This window comes from Onthophagus taurus, chromosome 2 (assembly GCF_036711975.1).
Source record: "Onthophagus taurus isolate NC chromosome 2, IU_Otau_3.0, whole genome shotgun sequence".
NCBI classification, from domain to species: domain Eukaryota; kingdom Metazoa; phylum Arthropoda; class Insecta; order Coleoptera; family Scarabaeidae; genus Onthophagus; species Onthophagus taurus.
The window spans coordinates 24,344,852-24,367,130 of record NC_091967.1 but is presented as its reverse complement, the minus strand read 5'-3'; the positions used below and the strand labels follow the sequence as shown (position 1 = coordinate 24,367,130).

General features: G+C 35.0%; 1 protein-coding gene across 3 annotated transcripts in view; it reads left to right on the top strand.

Annotated features, from left to right (window-relative positions):
• The window catches only part of LOC111413156 (Ecdysone receptor), a 178,548-nt gene that overhangs the window by 32,026 nt on the left and 124,243 nt on the right, over positions 1–22,279 (top strand). For all 3 annotated transcript variants that reach the window (XM_023044040.2, XM_023044038.2, XM_023044039.2), the window contains exon 2: positions 5,195–5,249. The gene's annotated coding sequence lies outside the window, so the exon portion shown is untranslated. The remainder of the gene's footprint in view (positions 1–5,194; positions 5,250–22,279) is intronic.

Genomic DNA, 22,279 nt, shown 5'->3' with positions numbered 1-22,279 from the left:
ACATTTTCTTTGGTATATTTTCCTCATCCATTCGAACCATACTATTTCAGCTACTACTCTTCTATCTCCTTTACTAGCGCTCTCTAGCTTCGTTAACGATCTTGTTTCATACTCTGTCTCTTCTGATTTTTTCTACTATTTTTTCTAGATAGCTCCTCATAGTTCCCAGATATTCGTATTTACCTCTAGTCGTTGCCCATCTATTCTTACATCTATCTAACATATAACAAAACCAAGATAAAAAATTATCTTGGTTTTGTTCCTATTTATTATAATTCCATTCTCTTATAGACAGGCTTTCCATATTTGGTTGTCTCTTTATAGGACACTTGCCTGACATTAGTACAATATTGTCTGCGTATATTGTCTCGTGTGCAGATCGGAATTAGTTTCTGGTATCCCAATCTTGTTCGTCTTGTGTGGTTTTTGGCTTGTTTTATTATTGTATCAATGTAAGCCTCCAAAATGTCATTATAAACTTATACACTTTTTTTTTATTTCTGTAATTTCTGAATATACGTTTGATCATTCTTCATTTGTTTAATCGTGTTCCCAGTTCGCTCAATGCTTATACAGGGTGATTCTCAACCTATACGCATCAACTTGGAAAGTTCTTTCTTATGACAAATATTGACTCATTGATGAAAAAAATTATAGTAAAAATTTTTTAATTTCGTAGATATTCGATATAATCGGCGACATCTAGGTAATGTTTTCTAGAAGATGGATAGGTGGAGATGGTCCAATGGCCTGGCCACAGTGATCGCCCGGTCTCAATCCTGTTAATTTTTCCTTTTTGGGTCACTTAAAAAGCCACGGAAGTTAATACTGAGCAAATACTGCAAAATCAGGTACATGCTGCTGCCTAGACAATCTGCTCACACCCTGGTTTATGCTGTGCTAGTGGGAGATCGTGGAGTCCAATTGATAAAAAATATGAGAAATAACTTCGAACACTTGCTGTGATGTTATTTTAAAATGTTCTATGTTTTCTTGTTTTAAAAGTAAATCTATGAAAAGATATCTATGAAACAGAAAATCTTTTACTAAAAATTTTTTCGCCTATTAGTCATTATTCGTCATGAGGAGGAAATCCCCATGTTTATGCGTTTAGGTTGAGAATCACCCTGTATACTGACTTCCATAAAAATAGGTTAGATGGAATTTTTTGATCGCAAAAAATTGACAACTACGATAAGGTTATACGGTTACATCATAGTTCCATAAAAATTGCAACACCTAGAATTTGTTGAACGATTTTATTGAAATTTTCGTCAACGATGTCTTTCATTAGAACAAACAATTAAAATTTAAATAAAATCTAGCTAGTAGTTTGTTTTTTTTTGTTTTTTCCTTTGCACTTAGTAACAATAAATTTGAAGAAATAAACAAATCAGTGTATTAACTGGCAATTTTGCAAATTATTATTCACAATTTCGTTCTGAACTTGGGAACAATGCCAAGAGTACGTCAACATCAACATTTTTCCCAACTGACTGATTTTGAACGTGGCCGTATTATTGGCAAGAGAGAGGCCGGATTTTTGCTAAGAGAAATAAGATTGTTCGTCCTGTAAACCAAAATGTTACAACGGTATTGAGATGTTGATCCAAATGGTGCAACAACGTCACGCTGGATCTGGACGTCCCCGCAAGACTACAGATCGCGAGGAACGTTGTTTGAGACTTTTGGCCACAAGAGACAAATATTCAACAACTCGATCGATTGCAAATGATTGGGTGAGAGGTGTAGGACCCAGAATGTCAATGTCATCTGTTTATCGTCGAATAAGGTCTTATGGGCTGATTTGTCGCCCATTGAATATGTATGGGATGAAATCGGCAGGCGACTGGGTAATTTACCACACTCTCCAGATAATTTATACGATCTCCGGCTACGGATTCAAGAAACTTGGGTTGATATACCACAGGCAGCTATAGATCACTTGATTGATAGCATGCCACGCCGTCTAAATTAGTGCATTACAAATCGTGGCGGAGCAACTCATTAAAAAATAGAAAATTTCAATAAAATCGTTTAATAAATACTAGGTGTTGCAATTTTTATGGAAATAAGTACATGTTGTCTCAGTACCTGGTCAAAGGCTGCTTTTAGGTACAAAAAGGCTAGTTATATATCCTTATTTCTGTCCACTGTTTTCTCTATTATGGCTTTGGGGGTGTATATGTGATTCTGTGTTTGTCTATTAAGTCGGAACTTTTGCTCTTCTTCAAGTCTGTCCTGTATCTTCGCACTTAATCGTTTTTCTAAAATTTTCGAGTAAAACCATGGGCGCCCAAGGACTGCCCTATAAGCAACTAGTGGCTTCTCCTTTTTTGTGGAATAACATGATCTTGGGGTATTGTTTCAATACTGCTAGTCTCTTTGAGTAGTTCTGATGATATGTTATCTTCGCCTGTTGCTTTTCCATTTTGGACGATCTTTAAAGCTTCTCGCACTACTTCCATGCTCAACTCCCCTTTCGCCATAATATAAATTCTATAAAAAGCAATACTTTTTCTGATCTTTGTCAATTTATTGTCTAACCGGTTTCGGCTTTCGCCATCATCGTCTCTTTTATGTGTCCATACCATTAGTGCCCGTCAATCTGAGTTTTATAGTGTTGTTTTATATTTTAATGTGTTTACATTTATAATTTTAACTTGTATACTTTTGAAGCCGTTTATATGAACAACAAAATGGAAAGTGAATTGCTAAAATCTAATTTATATTACTAATGTCTCTGATGATGGCGAAAGCAGAAACCGGTTAGACAATAAATTGAAAAAGACCAGAAAAAGTTTTGCTTTTTATTGTATTTATATTATAGAAAATAACTGGTCAACATGAATCAAACTCCCTATTCTAACCATTTTCTCTTCCCCTCTAGTCTCTATTTGTTCTTCTGTATCCTCTTCTTCCTTCTCCCATTCCTAAAATCTTGCTGCGTAGGAGCCCTTCCATGTTTTTACTATGTTTTTACTGGTAGTTTATAACTCTTCATTTTGGTTCCTTATATTGGTCCTTTACAACTTCTTCACCCCGTTTCAGAATCATCTAAATTCTTCGCAACCCTTCATACTATGCTTTCATATTCATGTTGACTCTTTTAGGATTATCCGCTTGATAAACATACTTCCTGTGAAACCATTCAAATATCATAAAAATTGGAAGTTACAGCAATTAGTATAGAACATTAATTTCAGCTGATTTATAAGTTTTTCTTATCTCGACACTCTTTATCATATTAAATCTAAAAAAACCGAAAAACTTAATATCATCAGCAGAACATCCTATCGCAAATGAATCATGAAAGGCGAGAAAGATGTCTGTGACCTACTCGAGGACTATTTTAGTTCTGTTTTTATTAACGGCTCTCTGGATGGTGACCCTGTGCTTCATCACGAATTAATGCCAAAACCGGAGCGGACAAATTGATAAACGTACTCAATCTACCCTAAACAAATGCATATGAGATTTTGGTGTTCTTATTGACTCTAAACACTCGATTTCAACTCATATTGATGATATATTGTGATATATTCGAATTTATATGTTTCATATTTTGTTTTCAAATCACTTCTTTTCTGCCTTTGATTGCCTCTATCTTTAAACCTATCAATATTGGTATGTGAACCTCCCGGAATAAGTTTAGAAACGTTGTGCTCGATACCCAAAAGCACCTTTTTGAACTTCGAGATTTCACGTCTTATAAGTTTGTACAAGTTGTCCAAGTTTAATCGCTATTGTTCACGTCTCGATGTGTTGGCCGCCTTCATAGTAACTTAGAAGAATATGTGCGACTTATATAATAAATAATATCTTATACACTCTTTGCCAGATTGAATCAGTATTATTAGTATCATTATTCAAATTTGTTGCGTAGTATTCTTGCTACGATTGAAAATGTTTTTGGGTTCATTTATTACTTTTACAAATTATTATAAGATTTATAGCTGTCGAGTTCTTAGAATTAATAATCCTACACGAGACGTTATTCATCAAAGATGTTACATTGCGAATATTAACGTCACTAGATAATGCAGTTTCCGGCAAAATTCTCTGGTGTCAATGACTCATTATTGTGCAAATATATTATCAGCGGTACACCACAATGAACGGAAAAGTTTGAATGAAGTAGTAATACTTAAAAGAATTACCGTATGATCATAAATATGTAAATTTTGTTAAAACGATTTCACCACCACTAAATTTCTTCTTGTTTTTTTGCCAATGTCCTTGGATGCAAATATGACGTCATCCTACAGTTCTACTTGCATATTACGCGACATTGTTAGCAAACGATAACCGATTCCGTATTGTACTTTTTTCCTTATTGAACGTCGGAGTTGGTTGGTTGTGTCGTTGTTGCCTTTTCAATACAAATGTGTGTGTGCGCGTTCGTTGTTGTTTGTGTTCGTTTCGCTTATCGCCGCAGCATTACTGTCTGGAGATATCGATACAATAGGTAAACACAATGTGCAGTATACGAAGTTACCTACCTACACTTTTACAATGTCGACATAACTCAAAATAAGCGTATGGGATATTTCTGTCATTCAATGAAATTGAAATTATTATTCTCATTATTCTTGTTTGATGTCTATTCTCAATCTGAAAGCTGCCACGACCTTGATCTTTAGGCATGCATTAAAGTTATTTTTAAAATTACATTTTGATAATGCAACAATAACTTTGTTTATTATAATTTTATCTCTTCATTTTATCATTGGGGGGCATTCAAATCTAAACTGTTAAATATTTCGAAAAATGAAACATACACTCAAGTCCACTCGTTTGATAGTTGCAATAACGCTCGTAATTCCAGTACATTAAACTTTAAATTAGACGGAATTAAATAACATGACATTAATTGCATCACACAGCATGTCTCTCAACAACAAGCGAATATTATCCGTGCGACACTGTTACTGCAGATAATGCTACGATAAAGTTGTAAAGGAAGTTATAAAAATAAATTAGTAATTGTACTAAATTTGTTGCGAAATTCCGATCTCTTTAGCCGTTTCGTTTTAGGACTCGAAAACTACTTTCGAAACAATTTAAGAAATCGCACTTATTTACGCGCCCAGCGAAATCGCCGGGCTATAAAATTTCAAGGATACGACGCTTACTTAGAAAGCTACAACGTTCAATCTTTCTTAATTTTACATTGTGTTTTTTTTTGTTGCAGGCTAGCCACAACGTTGACATCGCAAAAAAGAACTGTATCTAAGACTGTACCAATCGTAAGTAAATTCACCAAAACCCATCATCAACTGCACCATACTTTATTACTACCTACCCGCATTACTATTATTACGTGCTCTTTGAAGAGCACGGAGTACCTTGTACAAGGCAGGCAATCATACATCAATTATGTTATTTACATACGTAATAATCAAGTATTAGCCTTGCAGAAGTAACGAGGTTGAGGTCCAGAGTTTTGCAAGTACACCTTTTATAATGATATATCGAATGTTGCTTTACGATGCGCGAATACTGTTAGTTTAATTAGGATTTATAGGACTGGTTTTCAGTAGAGTTCGTAAATCTATTTAATTAAAACGATAACTGGGTTACAATTCAAAAATGATTTTTCTGTAGCGGTAAAATATTTAGATCGTACTGCTCATAATTTATATCATAGAAGTAATAATATAGTTAGTACAACGGTAAATAACACAAAATTTTTTATTAAAAATATGAAATAATTACTTATTAGTAACCGTACTATATTAATATATGATAACAGCTATAAAATGGAAGGATGAGATAAAATTGAAAGTCGAAAATTATTTGTAACGTAATCTATCATGAACGAAACTGCGAAACTTAATTTGCCATATATGCGAAGTTAACCCAAAATTTTTCCAGATCTCAATTTTATAGAGGGCATACTCAGAATGTTAAGCGGGTTAAAAGTGTAACAGCAATGTTGAGAAAGGGTTGGAACGATACTGATAGATACAGGGTAAGATAATGAAAGATTTTTGGCGAAATATCGGGGTAGATAAGGGATTACCCTGAAAAGTATGAGAGGTTAAGAGATTATGGTATGAGACTACTAATGATGTTGAGGAAGTCCATGGACGATTTTCGATGTGTTAGAGACGCAATTGACAAAAAATGTTGCGAAGTGCCACACAAGATAATAATTTTTTTTTTGGAATGTGTTTGTGTTGATGAAGGATAACTTCGTTCGATATCTTGCCTCTGCCTTCTCTTCTTTATCTTAATTAGGGCAGCAATCTTTGTAAATTACAATGACGTGCATTTTTTTATTATCAAGCCAAAGCTGGTAGTACAACTAACAGTAATCGGAGTTAACTCATCAAAATAAAAATTGAGTGTCGATGTAGTTTACAGCCTACATAACGCACAAAAGAGAGATACGTAACACTCCTGGCACATTTAGGAAAAAGATTTATTGCTGATGGGAACTACAACGTTAAACATATAGATTGGGACGAACAGAACAAGAGCATTCATGAAAGCACATAAACATACTGGGTGTGAGCGACGTCAGATGGTCCGAAACACGTCAAACCGACATTGATGACTATATCATGTATTATATAGGTAATGACAACCGTCAACACTATAATGGTGTCGCAACAATATTGGAGAAAATGTGGAAAAGATCATCACTGCCAAGGCAAAACGGCATAAACGTCAAAATGGTTACTTTTTACAAATCTACACCATTGAACAGGATTTTTAGTCTACCTCCAACGGTTAAAGCGACATAACCGCAAACAATCTTGAATCATGGGCGAGTTTAAAACAAAAATAGGAAAAGGAGGAGTCATAGTGGGAGATTATGGTCTTAGCGAAAACGAAAAAAAGGCGACTGTACACATGGAAAGGACCAGGTGACAATAAAAACGGTAATAAGAAATTAGATAGTCTATATATTGATAGATAAAAGGAATAGAAACGGAATGAGAAGCTGGTTGAGACATTGGTTCAGACTTGAGATTAAACTAAAGAAGGTCCAAGAAGAAAATGAAGAAAGAAAAGATAAAATATCAGTGCAACTGAATAATAAAAATAATTAAACAACTGAATGTAACAGAAACAATAGAGGTGCCAGTAGCAGGCATTTAAAAGAGTAAGAGAGCAAAACAAAATTGGATGATTGAAAAAATTCTAACTTGGATGAGGGAAAGAAGAAAGTACAAGCACAAAAACAACAAGAAATGGAACAAAATCCACAAAAACATTACAAAACTCATATGGAAGGCAAAAGAAAGTTGGTTCGAAAAACGCTGTTTAGAATTCGAAAAATTACAACGTCAATATGATCAAAAATGTGTACTGGGAGCAAACAGCATCCATAAGGATAAAACATAAATTGACCAACAGCTGTGCAACAACATATACTTCTTCAACACGCAAGAATAAACATCTAGAAAAGAATAAAAGTCAATGGAAGACTTATGAATAATACTACTATAAGATATACGACTAATACTGTTATGGTGGCTAACAGCCACGAAAGGCTACAAAATGGTATTAACACGATTTCGAGAGAAAGACCTGGGATGCTGAATAATAAGGGGATTTGAATCTGGAAGTAGAAGTGCGATGTCGCATAGAAAATGCAAGGAGCACAGTCCTCAGAATGAAGAAATTACTAACAAATCGCACAGTATCGCTAAACACTTTTAAGTATCGGTAAGACATTCTGCTTAAAATATTGTAGACGAAACACACTACCATTAAATCGGCACTAATTGTAAGAAGAATGAATGTGGATAGAAAGATTCTAGCAATTGTAAACAAACGAAAGACAAACTACGTGGATCACATTTACAGAGGCAGAAGATACAACTTCCCAAGACTTTGTAATGAATATAGTAGATATATAATATAGTAAATATATATAATGTAGAAGACGCCGATTCATGGCGCCGTCAAACTTTTCATTCAAATATCTTATGAACTGTTTAACTATTGGTCTAATAAAGCTTTTATATAGCCGATACATACAGTTAGTTATATATTTCTGCTCAACATTTCAGATTTGAGTACTTTCTCGTAGCACCGTTTACGTCATGGGAGTTTATTTAATTACTGCATAAGCAATTCTATATAATTTGTGAACCTAGATAGAAAAATTATTGTACTGTTTCAAACGTGTTCTTCTGTTCATGGCTGTGTTTCGTTGTAGTGTCATGTATTTAGTCTTGCCTCCGTTTATTTCCAGCCCTTTTCTCTGCATTTCGTTGGCTAATATTATAAAGTTTTTTTTCAGTCCTCTCATATTTCCACTGATGTCAACATATATCCATACTGCGATGTTTTAGTATCAAAATACCCAGCAGCATATAATTTTTCGATGGCTGCTTCCACCACTAGACTGAACAGTATAGATTAGTGCAACAGCGCTTCACGCTGTGGTACTAAAGTTGCTACTATTAATCTGATATTTAATAATGTTCTGGATAAAAGTAGTGCCATCTCTTACAGACTAAGACATGCTCTATTTGGTTGATCTTATTTGTTCCCGATATCTGCCACGTTTCTCAATGCATATTTTTCCGTAGGGGTAAAGTGCTCATGACTTTCAAGTTGTTGCTACAAATAGTGCATTTCTGAATCCCACTACTTGTTTCTTCATGGAGGTTGTTTTACCAAAAATATCGGCAAAACAGTCCTCTCTCCCAAGTTTAGTATTAAAATCTTCTAGGACTATATAACATCATCATGTTTTGAAATTCTCTCACATACTGTTTGTTAGTTCATCCTAGAAGCTATCGACAACATGCTTTTCTGCAGTCTCAGTTGTAACATGAAGATGTATTGTGAAGTTGTTCTTTTATTATTATGATCCATTGATTATTATCTGATGTATGGATTCTTTTGGGTATTATGCATCCAACTCCGCATTCTCTTAGTCATTCTTCATTGCCACAGAAATACAACGAGTAATCATTTTCCATCATATCTCCGATATTGCAATTCAAGTCGAGTCTCTTCGTCTATATTGATCATAGAGCTGGGTCGCAAAATGGTTCGAATGTTCCAGGTTCTAAATCGCAAATATTATTTACATCTTTATTGTAATAAAGATAACTTTGTTTTAATAAATAAAAAACCATACATAACTTGATCAAAAAGATATATGAAACACCTATGTCTTGATATATTATTCCAGTTGCTTCTCGGTATAATTTGTATAAGATATTTGCACTAATAGCTTTTAAATATTAATATCTTCAATTAGTTATGTTTGGAATCTTGTACTGTTTTGCTAAGAGTGGCTATTCCTGAATTAGACGCGGTACTATTCAATACCTCTACGTTGAATTAGTAATATAAATTATAATTATCATTTAGTATATTAATAATTTGATATTATGACTATTGAGAATATATGTATTAGTATTGATGTAGACTGTTACATATTTCATTATTATGGTTGCTTGAATTAAAACAGGTGTTTATTTATTCCTATTTAAAAGTTTTTCTCCTTCCATGTGACTTTGCTGTGGTAATGTTGTGCAATGACCTGATTTAATTTTAATTCGGTGACACAATCATATGAATAAATATGCATGAAAATGTTGTTAATTCTGCCAACATTGGCTATTTATTGAACATGTATCATTTTAATATTAAAAGAAAGATGTTTTTCTTGAAAAATTCTTATTTAAATGTAATTTTATTGTTAGTTGTTGGTTCAATGTTAATTGCATTGCGATGGAAGGCTAAAGTCGAGCTCTCTGTGTGCCACTCGGTGAACGGCCGACATTCATAGCGATCGCATCGTCGGAGGAGCGGCCGCAGTTAAGTACATTGAATTAACCTTGCGTTGTCGCATCGTTGTGGCGGGCCGCGGAGAGAGAGAAAAGCCCCCGCATCAATAGCGCAATTGTGGAGAACGCAACGGCGGCGGCGGCGGGGACAAGAAGGAGGCGGCCTTGATTCGGTCCGGTCAAATGGTTGACGTCACCACCGTCGCGTGCATGTGCAGCATACTCCCTTCCTTACCGACGACGCAGGATGGTTCCACTTAAGGGCAGCGCACACTTGGCCGCCGCTCCACATAAGGATAGATAGACACCCAAACAATTTGAGACAGACGACATAAATTGTCTCGCTAATCGCGTGAGACTTGGTGACTGACTGACTAACTGACTGAGTGACTGACTGTGCACTACACGAGCCGACTGCGACGTTGTTTCGTTGATGTAGCGTGCTGGCGAAAATTGACACTGCACTCGATAAATGTTAATGAATTGCTGTCTGGTAGTGAATGACCTTTGAAGTATAAGAGGAAGTTTATAATGGACACACATTGCGATTTGTTTTGTTAAGCTTCACTTTAACTGTGTAGATTACTCTATGCATATGTATGAAAGAAAAATATATCGTTATTACATATAAGAAATTATTATGCTGGATCAACACCGGAAATTTCTTTCCAGAATTAGTTTCATAACTCCGAAGTACTCTCTTCATGAGTTCTATGAAACCAATAATAAAATAGAATCATAAAATTAACTATGGCAAAGTTTGATGGAAATAATATATTTTTATTGAGGGTGCCATAAAATTTCAAGACCTTCAAAAGTTCCGTTAAGAATTGTAATTAAGAAAAGATCATGTGTTGGTACATTTAATGCCGATATAATAACAAGATTAAGAAGTTTAAGTTTTGGGAGCAAACGGCATCCATAACGATAGAACATAAATTGACCAACAGCTGTTGTATATACTCTCACTAATTGTTTTCAACATGTACTCCAAAAAGGTACTCCAATATACAAGAGGAAACATTTAGGAAGGAATAAAAGTCAATGGAAGACTTGTGAATAATATCAGATATCCTGGCTGCCCCTGATAGTGTCATCTTCTTTTCTTCTGAATCTGTTGCTGATGTTGTTATTAAGCCTGACTCGGAGGAGTTATTAACTTCCTATCATACCAATCAATTAAATCCTGACTGTACTCCTTTTACCTTCAAGAAAGTGTCTATGGATACTATAGAGCGGTATTTGCTTTTGTTGAAGTTTACTAGTGTTGGCTCGGATGATATTTCTCTAGATCTCTAGGTTGTGTTGTTCTCGTATTTTGAATGTACTCTGAAATGTGGTCTGGTGACTCCTGTTCCTAGAACGAAACCAGTTAAAGAGCTTAAAGATTTGAGGTCTATTGCCATCCTTCCGGATTTGTCTAAAGTGTTAGAGAAAATTATGGCGGAGCAACTAAGATCCTTTTTACATACTTATAATATACTACCAGATAAACAATCTGGTTTTAGGAGTCAGTATAGCTGTGCCACAGCCCTTCTTGACTTGACTGATGATATACAGGGTGTCTCAGCGAGACCGGTCATTAGACGTTTCTGGGGTTCTGGCGAAAATAAAAATTTGAGAATTCAGACTTAAGTATTATCAATTACGATCTCTTCGTCTAAAATATTTTCAGATTTCTTGCACTTCCGGTTATACCGGAAGTCGCCACCAACTTAATTTTTTTAAATGGAACATCCTGTATATTTTTACATATTTGGATTTGTCTGTTTTCAAGGTTTATAAATAACTTTACTTTTTGTAATTTGATTCGGTCGTTCTCGAGTTATTCGAATTTTTCTAGAAAAATCTGCTGCAGCAGACATTTGTTCAAAAAATCAGAAAACACTCAATTTTTGGGATATCAATTTAGGATTGAGAACATGCTTAAGCAACATGATGGAGTATGTTTTGGTGCCGAGAACTGCGGTCTAGAACGTTTGATCACTTTACTATGGCACGTTAACTTTTCAAAATTTGGAACTACCATAACTTCATTTTCTTAAATGGCACCCTCCATATTTTATTTTTTAGTCGTCTTCGGTGTCTCATTCTACATCTTTTATATCCCATATATAGCGGCAAAAACAGTAGATGTAGAAGTTTGGTCGGTTGAGTTTTAGGTTTTCGTTGATTAGCAGTCGTTTAGTTCATTTCTTATCCGCATTCGCGCATTGTTAGCATTGCTTTTTGAACTAAATGTTAATTTTTTATATCGTGGATCAAGAAAGCTTTAGAACAGTAGCTTTTGCTGCATTTTTGCATTTTATGTTATGTTTAAAATGTGAAACAATCGCTCGGCATTTATTTATTACTTACAATAACTGATTATTTTTAGCGGTGGTATCTCCTAAATTAATTCCATCTTTCTCTATACAGTCTTCATTCAGCAAGATTAAGAGTGTGGACTACACAGAAATGATTTTACTTATTTAAAATTTTGCAACTGCTTTTTTCATTGAAGCTGCAGTGTAGTTACTAATTTAGAACTTATCTGCCACTCATCCAATATTTGTTGAATAACATTTGCTATATTTTCAGCTGTATGATTATCTGGTATTTCAGAAGTAGAAATAGCTATTGATTGCAATTTTGTTTCTTCTATAAAATGGACGGTCACACTAATGAAACTTTTATTACTGTGTGACATCTAAATATCTGATGTCAAAGCAATATGTTCAACGTCGTGCAATTTTTCCTTACGAGTTGTAGACAACATCTGAGTCAATTTTTTCCTGGAAGGCAGGTCATAATCGGTATTTAATATTTTGGTGTATTTTCGCAAACCTTTATTTTCGACAATTTGTAAAGGTTGGTAATCCTGAACTATCATTTGAATCAACGCATCATCTCCAGATTTCTGCAAAACTTTCTGCCGAAAATGGTATGGTTAAGCGAGTTTGCTTGAATCGTTTTATTGGAGGTTCAACATCAAGTGATGAAGAAGAAGCCGGTGGTAGCGACAAAGGCGGTTCAATTAAAATGTTATTTTCAGTTTGATTTAACGACAATGTCGAGCCGCAGGCACCGTACCACTGGTGGTCGCGCAAAATGTAAACCTAACTTGAGTTAGTAACAGTCTAACTCGAATTGAGTTGAAATAACCTCAACTCGAGTTAACCCAGTTTAATAAATCGAGTTGAAGCATCTTTACTCGATATCAGATTGTACTGTCTGACCGGCAGTCCTGGATCGAAAATCTCGGATTAAGCTTACAGTCTGGGTACGTACTGTACTATATTCTAAGCGGAAGTATTTGCTATTGACATAAGTGCTAAAATCTTGAGGCGCTGCAAGCCGTGAAAACCGTGTCGGCTAATAACTGTAAGGGAACATTAAACACACTGAGTTGTGATAACAGAGTTTCTCTGATCTGAGTGCTAGGTCACTCAGGGTTGCTGGCAATGAAGTAGCAGATGAGTTAGCACGAGAGGGCAGCGCTAAAGCGTTTGTGGGGTCAGAACCAGCAATTGGTGTATCATTTGCGATGGCCAAACATAGGATTGGACTGTGGGCTGAAGAGAGACTTCGCCTACTGTGGACCAGATCTCCTGGAATGAGACATGCTAAGGTGTTTATTAACATCGCCACTGTCAAACCTGAATTCATTTTAGGACTTGCTGGGTGTCTTTACGGGTACTGTCGATTAAAAGCACTCCTCAATTTGTTGGGTCTAGCCGACGGTGTTGAATGCTGACCATGTGTGGAGGACGAGAAGACGGTTGAGCATATTTTATGTCACTGCACTGCTGTTAATTGTATACTGCAACACTCTTTTCAGCGAGCAAGGTATTAATGTTCGTTAAGAGCATAACGACATCGTTAGCGATTAAATGGAAAAATCAAAAAATAAAACTTAAACCAATCACTTTAATTTTTAAATGTTGGTATCTTACATAACGACACTAACCTACAAAGTTTCAGTTAAAGCCATCGGCCAATAACTCAAAAAGTAAAAAGCATATTATGAAGCCCGATAAAGCAGGATGACCTCAAACTCTTGGTATAGGTCAAGCCACTCTGGGAGTAGGGAGGCACTGTCACGTACAGCCCCCCGTCTGTGTCGCCCTTAATGTCACCCCGACAGTGCCGCGCCCTCGTATATGTCATCGGGCGTTCGGCATTATACAGCGTTCTGCCCTCTTATCGCTAGTTGATTTATCGCTTCAGGCAGGCTACGATATAGTTGTCGGGCTGACAATGTTGCCAAACGATAAATTTTATCCCGACATTGTTGGGCTATGTTTCAGAGGAAATTGGTTTGTTTAATTAAAATTTAATATGTAGTCAACATTAATGATGGCTAAATGGGGGGGTAGTTAGTATAAATAGGGTCTTGTAAAAGAATAAATTAAATTATAAAATTTGCAATTCTGTGAATTAAGACAACCGTGACCTAAATTAGATTCTCCGCAACAACAACCGCAAAGTGATTTGCTTTCAACTCTTTTAATTACGGGGAAGTTCTCCTAATGTATTCGTGCATTCCACTCGATGAACTTTTCAATTAATTTACTACGCTCTGAAATTCGTGGAAAACGTGTGCCGTCCAATAGAGTGTATCCATTGAGGAAACCTATTTCGGGCGGTGGCTTCGTCACAAGCAACTCGAGGACGAACAACAACATTATAACGACCTGCGAGCGGGGTTGCAAGCCGTAATATGATTTTCCCGGGATAGGTGATGACCTAGTTTCGCGTTGACCCAATCGGTATAACCCATTTCCAGACTCCGTCCTTGTAACGAGAATCTCTCGCTCCCTATTACGTTGCCACACGAAGAGAGAGAGAACGAACGTTGGAGGCCACTCGGTGCACTGGATTTTGCCTCCGCGTTGCGTACACAGGATCCCGTGGGATTTCGATATCCTTGGAACTGTGACCTCGGAACGTAGAACTTCTCCGGCTTAGTCGAAGGCTATTTCCGTTCCAGCATTTACCGTTCCCCGATTAGCGGCTGGTGGAGTGGTCAAAGGAGTTAAACTTCTCTAACGAGTAGAGGAAGACCTTGGCTATTTGATGGTGCGCTTAAAGCTGAGATGAATTGCAATGTTAGAGGACGATTTAAATGCATCTATAAATTTAATTTTTAATTCCATTACACTCTTTTATACATCAACAAAGGATTTTTTTACTTTATAATAAACGTTACCGGGAAATGTAATCTATATTTTAACGCTTTGCTATTCAATTGAATCATTTCGCACCTGGGTTCTTTTCAACTTGAAACTATTGAAACCCGAGGTAAATCGCGGATACATTTCACATCACCGGAAGCTGTCCCCGAATCCACCACAATACGCCAATGATTATGCAACAAAAGGGTATCAACGTCGTCAGCGGACGTCCCCGCTTCATCCTACGGGACGTGAATGACAACCCCTTCCTGGTTTGTAACGTGCCGCCACAAAGGAAGAAAAATTGCAACCCACCCGAGGGGGTGCATCCCCTTTGACGACGAGGACGTAGCTGTAGCTTCGCATCAAATGCGTGCCAAGGGAGCTGCACCCTTCTTCACTGGGGCGCCGGGCGAAGGGTGCAGCTTTAATTTAAAGGGTGCTCGTTCCGACGGTACCACCCCCTCATCGGATTCAACCCCTCCCCATTACCGACTACGGTGCAGTCTCTGACCTCAATATCAGCGATGCAACGCGCCGACTCGTCGCCGACGCCTCTTTCACCCTCATACTTCCCTTCCCTCGGTTAGTCTCCTGTTTTGTTAGCTTCAGGGGGAACATTAATATATTATCTTTATTCCTCAAAAAAATTATCTCTTAAAATTTATTGCATTATAAATTATACATATGGTTTTAGTATTACTATTTATAACTATAACCTTTAGTTTCATTAAAGTTATTTATTAAGAGAAGATATTTTTTTAGTAAGAAGTTCAGAACAACCTCCATTTAACCATTAGAGGGCCGGTATTTTAGGTAACATATTGTCTGAAGAAAATCGATACAAAATGTACTTTATATGATATATTTATCATATACAAAGTACTGATAACATAGACCACCACTTAAGTGGTGGTAAGAAAAAATTTTCAAGTTTTCAAATTGGAACAGAAAGGTTTTTAAAGGATTTGGAGGTCCCTGAATAACATGAAATTATCATTTTTTATTAATTATGACATTTTATGCAGGGTCCAATTAACTGGCAAAATACCAACGCAAATAAAAAAATTTTTTTCGAAAACTGCTATTAAAAGTTGACTTTTGCGTAGTACTTAGCGACCGTCAAAACGATAGTCTTTTGCGTCCTGGACGTAAAAGACTTTTACGTCCAGCTACGACAATCAAAGAATTTGATACTATTAATTGTTAATTTATTGTCATGAACAAATTATAAACACAAAATAATCAACATTTAATTGTTTTATCATTTCATTTCATAGCCAATGATTTCTCCAGGTTCATTATTATATTAAAAATTGAAAAATGTTAAATTGTTATGATAAAAAATATTTATTAGATTTCAGTGCTACAATATTGTTTCGACTCGAACGAATGAGTCGTCTTCAGGCACAACTGTAAATTAAAATTATAAAATAAAAAATCTTAATTAAAGAAAAATTATAATAAAAATATTTACCGTCGTAAATTTAGTGGCAAAACTTGCGTAAGATGTACATACATTGGAATGTTAACAAAAAACTTCATTAAAAAAGCAAAATGTTGTAGAGAGAAAAAGAAGGGAAAAATTCAAAAAATATTAGTGTTTCCAACAAAAATGAAAAAAATGTTTACAAGTTGAATGTTAAGGGGTTAAAGATTAAAATGAAAAAATTAAGGCGGCGTTCAACTTCCTCCTCTATAGTAAAATTTAAACAATTAATATTATTAAAAACATTTTCAAGTCCTTTGAGCTTAGCACGATTCCCCTCATAAACTATGAGAATATCATCGACATATCTGCAATAGAATTTTATGTCTTTAGTGAATAGATCATATTTTTTGGAAAAAAGTTGTTCTTCTAAATTGTTCACAAAGATATTCGAAATAATGCCCGATATGGGAGAACCCATGGGTAGACCATCTTTCTTTTAGTTTTCAGAATTTTTCTTTTGTTTTGTAACTTCATGTTGTGAAAAGAAATTTAAACATTTATTTTTATTTTTAATTCTCAAAATCCTTTAATTTTAATTTAATTTTTATTTAACATGCGCATGTTACACTTCTGAATAGATTTTTAGTTCAGTTGTTTTGTTATTTTTCATTTAAAGTTAAAATTTTTCTTGTTAATTATCATTCTGATTTAATTTTAATTTTTTGTAAATTTTTCAATTTGCTACTTTTTGTTTTTATATCTTTTTCGAAAACTTCTCAAATTTTTTATTATATCGTTTAAATTTTCAATATCATTTCATTTTAATCTTTAACCCTTTAATATACAACTTGTAAAAATTTTTTTCATTTTTGTTGGAAACACTAATATTTTTTGAATTTTTCCCTTTTTTTTCTCTCTACAACATTTTGCTTTTTTAATGAAGTTTTTTGTTAACATTCCAATGTATGTACATCTTACGCAAGTTTTGCCACTAAATTTACGACAGTAAATATTTTTATTATAATTTTTCTTTAATTAAGATTTTTTATTTTATAATTTTAATTTACAGTCGTGCCTGAAGACGACTCATTCGTTCGAGTCGAAACAATATAGTAGCACTGAAATCTAATAAATATTTTTCATCATAACAATTTAACATTTTTCAATTTCATTTCATGTTTAAATGCAAATTTATAATAGTACATTTGTTCAATATGTGAGGTTAAATCGATGTGACGTTAAATTTTTAACATAACATTAAATGAATTCTAAGGCTCGTTACTACCATCTTCTGGTTATGCTATCTAAGGGATTATTACCACGGTTACGGCTATTTTACGCGTTTTGATTGGCTAGTATTGGGTTTATCTATAAGATAAATTTAACTTAAAGATGGTAGTAATGGACCTAAATGTCATTATCCTGAATTTGGTCTTTTTATTAATTTATAACTTTAGAATACGCAGTTTTCGAAAAAATGTTGTTTGGTACACGACAACAAAATTCTTTTGCATTCTCGAACGAGAATGTGTCATTTCGCTATCTTGTATCAAAAATAACTATTTTACAGAATACTTTACTTTTTTATCATAGATTCAGATTTTTCAATAAAAAATATTGCGTCCTATATAAAAAAATGGTCGTGACCTTCGTATGACTTTGAAAATAATGTCAAAAAATCGTTTTATTTCCACCTTCGTACAGAACAGCTATCATTTGAATCATTTTCATGTAAAATGTAAGATTTAGGTAATAAACCTTTTTGTCTCATAGTATGTATATAACATAACATTGTATTATGTAGAATGTTTCCTAATATATTACTCTTTTCTTAGCGTTATTCTGAGCAAACGTTGTAATATTAGACTTATTTTTTGTATATTTAAACTTTTTTTTGATAACCTGATTATAGTATACAGGATGTCCGGTATCTTCCGCATCAGAGCATTATACGGTTGCAGGATACATTATTCTGAAGCGATCTTTCTAATAAAATTTTGTCGAAATGTTTATAATAACCGCACAGTGTCGGTACCACTTCATTGATTTTCTCACCGTCTCCGTCAAAGATAGCTGTCTGTCGATATTGTCAATAGCCCCATATTTTTATTGTAGTCATGATGAATACAACGTGGTTTTATAATGTCTTGCTGAGGTTTATAGTTCTTTTACCAGTTGCACAAAAGTCGACTTCATGAACTGTTGTTATGACAAAAACTTATTTTTTATTCATCCATTTCAGTACCATCCAGACGTCGGTGTGGGCAACTTCTACTTCACCACGGTTTAGCTTAGATGTCAAACCGGGCATTCCTTTTCGATTTTTTTTTGTTCTGCAAACTCCTGTATTTCGGCTGTGTAGAAATTCTGCAAGCTGTGGATGAGTACCAATTATCAATAAATAATATATGACCCTTATTATGATATCCCCGAAACTCCTAAGTTAAATTTATCATAATCTATGTCTGAGCCAGTATACACAATAAAATCAAGTAAAAATCCGGTTTCACAGTCCACCAGTTCAAACAATTTGATACCAAAACGTTTTCTTTTGAGAGGTAAGTACTGCTTGAACTTTAGTCGTCCTTTCCACAACAGTAAGTTCCACAACGTGTCCCATATTAATTGATAATGCAAAAAAAAAAATACTTAATTCATTTTCGGTCACGGGGCTCCACGGCTTCATATGTACACGATTTTTTTCGGTCTTGATAAATATTGGTTTGTATTCTTATGGTATCTAGGAGAAACGAACCAAAAAAGAATTCAAAATAATCTAATGGGGTATCGCCTTTTACTGAAATATTTTCAATAATGCAAGCTTGTCCAATAAAGTCCTTTATTGAGGGGTACCAATTGGCATAAACCACATCAACATTAGGTTCATCAGATTGATCATCTGCTGTATCAATAGCTTCAACTTTAGATTCCTCTGTCATATCCAAATCTACTTGTTCATCAATCTCCGATTCACCACTACTCCAAGTTTCATTTTCGATATTCATTGTTGTATATAAAATTAATTCAGCTAATGCGAAATTTATATAGAAAATAAAAATAATTAAAAAATATCACACAGATATTTAAGAATTTTTTCTGGAAGAATATCCCTCAAATTTTTATCGAATTGATTTCATACTTTATGTACACTGCGTATACAGGTGTCTCACGTAACTGGTTCGTTAGAACTTTTTTAGGGTCTACTATTTCGTACAGTTTTGAAATTTTGGCAACACGGGTTGTTCATTCGGAACTTTCGATCTAAAATATTTTCAAGATGGCTGCCACTTCCGGTCTACCGGAAGTAGACCATAACCTCGTTATTTTAAATGGAATGCTACAGTTTTTATTATACCTTTCAATTGTATTTAATTGTTTTTTAATAGCTAACATATTTTTTTATGTACAATTAAAAGGTTCCATTCCATTTAAAATAACGAAGTTATGGTCTATTTCTGCTAGACCGGAAGTGGCAGCCATCTTGAAAATATTTTAGATCGAAAGTTTCGAATGAACCACCTATGCTACCAAAATTTCAAATGTCTATGAATAGTGGAACCTTAAAAAAATTTAACGAACCAGTTACGTGAGACAGCTGTATATATTATAGTATATAAGTGTATATTATTTATTGTTAGGGTACATGAAATAAATGTACCATGTTTTCGGAGTTACATTAGCTTAAACATCCAACCCAACTCACAACAAAACCTTTGTTTCGCTTTTATTTTCAAATATTCGTTTAAAAAAAAACATCCTGTATATTTAAATATACTAATCTATTAAATAGAGAATATTAATAGCATGACTTAAAAATATTTTGTCCGTTATATCGAGGTTTTACTGTATTTTCGAATTGCAACTTCCTTTTCATAATATATCTGCATTTATTTATTGCCACATATCTTGGAATCAAGCCGAGCGTTTTTATTTATTACCATTACAATGTTCCGAATCGTTTGTAAATTTTTTGAATGCTATTAATCTTTTTGAATCATTCATTTTACCGTTGAGATTTCTGTATATCTTTTCAAAAAATAATATTAAATTAATTATAAATTTCTTACAATAATATAATTCTATATTTAATTTCGATTAAATATTGAACATAATGCTAATGGTCCGTATGAATTAATCGATATTCCACCCTCAATATGAATCTCATCAATTCATAATCCCATAATGTAAATACCCATCACTGCTCATACATTGATAATAGGGGTTGTTCATGTCGGGGTTTATTAAAATTGGATGTCGATGTTGCCGAACAATGTTGAATGCGTTTATAGAGAAGCGCCGCGTCGTAGTCCAGCGGCGGCGGCAGCGGAAATTCAATGGGATTGAAGGCGATCCATCCATGTGTGCGCGTATAACGGGCCTCTCTCGTATAACCTCATTCAGCGTCCGGGCGGCTGTTATGGTGGTGGTGGTGGTGGCGGCGACGACGACGGCGCTTAGTATCGATCCGTCTGTGATGCCCCCGGACGCCGCACCCCTGTTGCAGCTGAATCGGGCCCGCCGTGACCTTTGAACCCCATTGAAGGCTACGACCTATATTCTGTTGTCCTCCTCCTCTGCCCACGTCCCCTGGACTACCTCTCGAAATGACGCGGACGCTGCGACGACTGCGTTGCGTGGGTGTTCTTTTAAAGACTTTTGCTATGTTCTTTAAGGCATTTGCAATCTTCCTTGGGTAATGGGAGTACTATATTCTCCATATAACGTAAGAGTGTATGTTAAAAGACTTGTATTCTTTATTTTAAATTCATATTTTGCTTTATAAGGGAATCATTTTCAATATTTGATCATACAATATACAGGTGTCTCGTATCATCCGACTCAGAGCATTATACGGTTGTAGGATACATTATTCTGAAACGATCTTTCTAATAACATTTTTCCGTAATGTTTATAATAACCGCACGGGAACTGTTTAAAGTCGTCCAATAGCGATTCAACAAACGCTTAGGGAAACGCCTTTGTACTCACCAATAGATTCGACACGGAAAGAGAAATAAACTTTTTCCGCTACCTATAACTATATAATGGTCTGATGCGGAAGATACGAGACATCCTGTATATACGAAATATGTCGAAATAAAAAAACTGCATGAGTCATTTGGGAGTCATCATATAATTAGCATACTCTACTACTAAATAAAAGAAAGTAGTGGTTTCCTGCCTTGATGTATAAATACCTGTTATAGGAAAATAAACGTACCTATAAGTAAAAGGAATAAATGTATGAAGTACTATATTTATAGAGTCCAATTTAAATAAGCAATAGAATTTCGTAGACGGGATAAAAATAGTCCCGAAATACTATTTCTGCGTGTTTATGTGATACGTAATCTGCGCCGTCGAACAGAAAATGCGTAGGAAAGCAGCTCGATAGCCGAATGGGAGCAGGTAGGGTGGAGAGTGTTGTGTCTGGGAATATTGATCCTGACGAAGTGCGGGGGTGGCGAGACTCTGGCGGCAGGGCGGGAACGCTATTTTGTATTCCTGGAATACGAACTCACGCATGTCGACCGCAATTTACTACGCCAGCCCATACACTACTTTTATGATTACGTTATAGCTCTCCTCAACTTCAAGTTACGACGTTCGTTGGTTTACTATTAAATTATAAAAAATGAAAAAGTTTTAACCGTGCAGTATTCTGAAATAATGGGGAATATTATTCGCCCCAGTGGGAACCCAACAAGTGGAATCGAACGTTGAATTATTTAACTACTCGAGTTGCAACTATCGATTAAAAATAATTAAACCGAATATATTTGAATATTATTTCGACCGGAAAAAATGGAATGTTTTGTGCCATAAAAATACGCTATCAAAAAACAAGTAAAGAAAACAATCGCCATCACCGCCTTCCACCCAAATCAATAACCTCTATCTCTCGAACTTCTCCTCCCACTCCTCTC